The sequence below is a fragment of the Lolium rigidum genome, chromosome 7 (genome assembly GCF_022539505.1).
Source record: "Lolium rigidum isolate FL_2022 chromosome 7, APGP_CSIRO_Lrig_0.1, whole genome shotgun sequence".
Classification (NCBI taxonomy): Eukaryota; Viridiplantae; Streptophyta; class Magnoliopsida; order Poales; family Poaceae; genus Lolium; species Lolium rigidum.
In genome coordinates this window covers 35629790-35635789 of record NC_061514.1, presented here as the reverse complement: position 1 = coordinate 35635789, position 6000 = coordinate 35629790, and positions in this window count along the sequence as shown.

Sequence of the window (6000 nt, the reverse complement as noted above, 5' to 3'; positions counted from 1 at the left end):
CTTCATTCTCTTTCTAGGGAAGTGTTCCATACCTTTCTTGAGAGGAAATTGATATTTAATATTACCTTCCTTCATATCAATAGTAGCACCAACGGTTCGAAGAAAAGGTCTTCCCAATATAATGGGGCAAGATGCATTGCATTCAATATCCAAGACAACAAAATCAACGGGGACAAGGTTATTGTTAACCATAATATGAACATTATCAACTTTCCCCAAAGGTTTCTTTTTAGCATTATCAGCGAGATTAACATCCAAATAACAATTTTTCAATAGTGGCAAGTCAAGCATATCATAGACTTTTTTAGGCATAACAGAAATACTTGCACCAAGATCACATAAAGCATTACAATCAAAAATTTGATTCTCATTTTAATGATGGGCTCCCAACCATCCTCTAGCTTTCTAGGAATAGAAGTTTCAAGTTTTAGTTTCTCTTCTCTAACTTTTATGAGAGCATTTGTAATATGTTTTGTGAAAGCCAAATTTATAGCGCTAGCATTGGGACTCTTAGCAAGTTTTTGCAAGAACTTTATAACTTCAGAGATGTGGCAATCATCAAAATCTAAATCATTACAATCTAAAGCAATGGGATTATCATCCCCAAGGTTGGAAAAAATTTCAGCGAGTTTTATCACAAGCGGTTTCAGCAGTTTTAGCAGTTTCAGGTAATTTTGCGCGCTTTGCACTAGGAGTAGAAGCTTTGCTACCACCAATTATTTTATCATGGATAGTAGGAGGTGCAGCAACATATGAATCTTTAGCATTGCTAGTGGTGGTAATAGTCCAAACTTTAGCTACATTTTCCTTTTTAGCTAGTTTTTCATTTTCTTCTCTATCCCACCTAGCACGCAGTTCAGCCATTAATCTTATATTCTCATTAATTCTAACTTGGATGGCATTTGCTGTAGTAACAATTTTATTTTCAATATCCCTATTAGGCATAACTTTCGATTTCAAAAGATCAACATCGGAGGCAAGACTATCAACTCTAGAAACAAGAATATCAATTTTATTGAGCTTTTCCTCAACAGATTTGTTAAAGGCGGTTTGTGTACTAATAAATTCTTTAAGCATGGCTTCAAGTCCAGGGGGTGTATTCCTATTATTGTTGTAAGAATTCCCATAAGAATTAGCATAACCGTTACCATTATTATAAGGATATGGCCTATAGTTATTACTAGAATTGTCGATAAACATTGTTGTTGAAATTATTATTTTTAATGAAGTTTACATCAACATGTTCTTCTTGGGCAACCAATGAAGCTAATGGAACATTATTAGGATCAACATTAGTCCTATCATTCGCAAGCATAGACATAATAGCATCAACCTTATCATTCAAGGAAGAGGATTCTTCAACAGAATTTACCTTTTTACCTTGCGGAGCTCTTTCCGTGTGCCATTCAGAGTAATTAACCATCATATTATCAAGGAGCTTTGTTGCTTCACCAAGAGTGATGGACATAAAGGTACCTCCAACAGCTGAATCCAATAAATTCCGCGAAGAAAAATTTAGTCCTGCATAGAAGGTTTGGATGATCATCCAAGTAGTCGGTCCATGGGTTGGGCAATTTTTAACCGAGAGATTTCATTCTTTCCCAAGCTTGAGCAACATGTTCATTATCTAATTGTTTAAAATTCATTATGCTACTCCTCAAAGATATAATTTTAGCAGGGGGATAATATCTACCAATAAAAGCATCCTTGCATTTAGTCCATGAATCAATACTATTCTTAGGCGAGAGATAGCAACCAATCTTTAGCTCTTCCTCTTAATGAGAAAGGAAACAATTTTAATTTTATAATGTCACCATCTACATCTTTATATTTTTGCATTTCACATAGTTCAACAAAATTATTGAGATGGGCAGCGGCATCATCGGAACTAATACCGAGAAAATTGCTCTCGCATAACAAGATTAAGTAAAGCGGGTTTAATTTCAAAGAATTCTGCTGTAGTAGCAGGTGGAGCAATAGGTGTGCATAAGAAATCATTATTATTTGTGCTAGTGAAGTCACACAACTTAGTATTTTCAGGGTTGGCCATTTCAGCAGTAGTAAATAAAGCAAACTAGATAAAGTAAATGCAAGTAAACTAATTTTTTTGTGTTTTTGATATAGCAAACAAGACAGTAAATAAAGTAAAGCTAGCAACTAATTTTTTTGTGTTTTGATATAATGCAGCAAACAAAGTAGTAAATAAAATAAAGCAAGACAAAAACAAAGTAAAGAGATTGAGAAGTGGAGACTCCCCTTGCGGCGTGTCTTGATCTCCCCGGCAACGGCGCCGAGAAAATATGCTTGATGGCGTGTATTTCACACGTTCGTTGGGCAACCCCAAGAGGAAGGTATGATGCGCACAGCAGCAAGTTTTCCCTCAGAAAGAAACCAAGGTTTATCGAACCAGGAGGAGCCAAGAAGCACGTTGAAGGTTGATGGCGGCGGGATGTAGTGCGGCGCAACACCGGAGATTCCGGCGCCAACGTGGAACCTGCACAACACAACCAAAGTACTTTGCCCCAACGAAACAGTGAGGTTGTCAATCTCACCGGCTTGCTGTAACAAAGGATTAACCGTATTGTGTGGAAGATGATTGTTTGCAGAGAAAATAGTAAAACAAGTATTGCAGCAGATTTGTATTTCAGGATTAAAGAATGGACCGGGGTCCACAGTTCACTAGAGGTGTCTCTCCCATAAGATAAAAGCATGTTGGGTGAACAAATTACGGTCGGGCAATTGACAAATAGAGAGAGCATAACAATGCACATACATGACATGATAAGTATAGTGAGATTTAATTGGGCATTACGACAAAGTACATAGACCGCCATCCAAGCTGCATCTATGCCTAAAAAGTCCACCTTCGGGTTATCATCCGAACCCCTCCGGTATTAAGTTGCTAAACAACGAGACAATTGCATTAAGTATGGTGCGTAATGTAATCAACAACTACATCCTCGGACATAGCGCCAATGTTTTATCCCTAGTGGCAACAGCACAACACAACCTTAGAACTTTTCGTCACTCGTCCCGGTGTCAATGCGGGCATGAACCCACTATCGAGCATAAGTACTCCCTCTTGGAGTTAAAAGTAAAAACTTGGCCGAGCCTCTACTAGAAACGGAGAGCATGCAAGATCATAAACAACACATGTATAATAACTTGATAATTAACATGACATAGTATTCTCTATCCATCGGATCCCGACAAACACAACATATAGAATTACATATAGATGATCTTGATCATGTTAGGCAGCTCACAAGATCCAACAATGAAGCACAATGAGGAGAAGACAACCATCTAGCTACTGCTATGGACCCATAGTCCAGGGGTAGACTACTCACTCATCACTCCGGAGGTGACCATGGCGGTGTAGAGTCCTCCGGAGATGAATCCCCTCTCCGGCGGGGTGCCGGAGGCGATCTCCTGGATCCCCGAGATGGGATCGGTGGCGACGGCGTCTCGGTAAGGTTTTCCGTATCGTGGCTCTCGGTACCGGGGGTTTCGTCACGGAGGCTTTAAGTAGGCGGAAGGGCAAGTCAAGAGGCGGCACGGGGGCCCACACCATAGGCCGGCGCGGCCCGGGGTGGGGCCGCGCCGCCCTAGGGTTTGGCCACCCCGTGGCCCCTCTTCGTCTCGTCTTCGGACTTCTGGAAGCTTCGTGGAAAAATAGGCCCCTGGGCTTTGATTTCGTCCAATTCCGAGAATATTTCGTTACTAGGATTTCTGAAACCAAAAACAGCAGAAAACAGCAACTGGCACTTCGGCATCTTGTTAATAGGTTAGTTCCAGAAAATGCACGAATATGACATAAAGTGTGCATAAAACATGTAGGTATCATCAATAATATGGCATAGAACATAAGAAATTATCGATACGTCGGAGACGTATCAGTAGGTATGTCATGTACTACATACTGTTCTTTTCGTTGGTAGTAGGAGACGACGTCCCCGTTAAGTCCAACGGGCGAAGGACCATTAAGGCGGCAACGGCGTGCCAGTTGATGACTGCGGGGTGGACGTCATACGTTGTCGAGGTTAGTTCCATAGATCAAGGTGCTTTTGTTTTTTAGATGGATGGATCCATGCATCAGGCTACTAGGCTACTAGATCATGTCATGACTGGGTGTATCGAACACACATATTATAAAGCAAATTAAACAACACAGATGATTAAACAACACAGATGGTGCATGTTTGATGCTATAATTGGATGGATTGCAAATTGCATAGGACTTTAGCGCAAGTTATAGCCGCCCACTTCTCAAGCTTAATGCAAGTCAATGAGACTTGCATCCATCCATATGGACAATAATTTAGTTCTTAAATTTGGTTTGGAGATTCGCAGAAGATACCAATCATAAAGTACTTGCTATCGAAGTACACGACTTTGCATCCATATGTGCAATGATGTAGCTTAAGATATTAGTTTAGCTCCAGCGATGAAGCCTCCGTCGTGGTCGCGTATCACCGCGCCACCGCCACCCCAGTTCTCCGAATGCTTGAAAGCGCCATCGATATTAACCTTTATCCAGCCCATAGGCGGCGGGAACCAGTGTTCCGTCACTTTGGTTTTTACCACAGTTCTGCCATGGATACTTACCCATTCCTCCACACCAGCGACAGATCTTAAAGCAATACGATTCGGGTCCTCCATGTTCCTGGACTCCCTGGCATCATTCCTCGCTAGCCATAGGTTGTAAACCAACATCAGAACCCATGCCGCCGACCTATCATCAGCCTTACCAAGCCAGTCAAGCAACCACCCCTTGAGGGCAGCGTGGTTTACCAGCCTGCTAGGAGGTTTATCGATGGCAACACCAGTGGCTTCTTCCAGACAACGCCATGCACAAGCCGAGTGAGAACATTCCCAAAACCGATGGACTAAACTTTCCTCTTTGCCGCACACTAGACAGACAATGCCGTCTTTGATTCGCCTGCGTTTTAGTTCAAATCCAACAGCGAGACCATTCTCAATCAACCTCCAAAAATGAATCTTGACTTTACCAGGAACATTTAAATCCCACAAAGCTAGTCTTCCTTTGTGTTGTATACACGACCGAGAGGACTCCAACATCCCTGCCTTGGCTCTCTTCAGCTGATTCGCAAGGTGATACGTGGATTTTACCGAGAAAACACCCATTTTTGTACGGTTCCAAGCAAGGTAATCCTTTGAGCCCACGCTACCAACCCGAGTATCACCCGACAGGTCCTAATGAGACTTTGAATTCAAGCATAGTTCAAAATCGTGCGAGGAAGGGCAGAAAACCTCAATATTATGAATTGATTCATAATATTGGTATATATGTTTGGTCGATCATTTCCCGGTTCAGAAAACCTCAATATTATGAATTGAGTCACACAAGAAGTTGAAGCATATAAAGCTACGTTTTCATTCTATTCGCGAGTATGTCGAAGACGGCGATATAAAGATTTGAAAAGTACACACTGATCTGAATGTGGCAGATCCGTTTAATAAAGCTCTCCCTAGAGCGAAACATGACCTACACCATAATGCCATGGGTGTTAGGTACATTACTATGTAATCTAGATTATTGACTCTAGTGCAAGTGGGAGACTGTTGGAGATATGCCCAAGAGACAATAATAAAGTGGTTATTATTATATCTTTGTTTTTATGATAATTTTTTACATCCCATGTTATAATTGTATTAACCGGAAACATTAATACATGTGTGTTTTGTAAACATAAAAGAGTCCCTAGTAATCCTCTTGTTAAACTAGCTTGTTGATTAATAGATGATCACAGTTTCATGATCATGAACATTGGATGTTATTAATAACAAGGTCATATCATTGGGTGAATAATGTGATGGACATACACCCATAGTAAGCGTAGCATATGATCAAGTCATTTAGTTCGTTGTGCTTCAAGCTTTAAGATACATAGTAACTTAATCCTTCGACCATGAGATCATGTTAATCACCTACACCGGATGGATGCTTTGATGACACCAAACACTACTACGTAAATG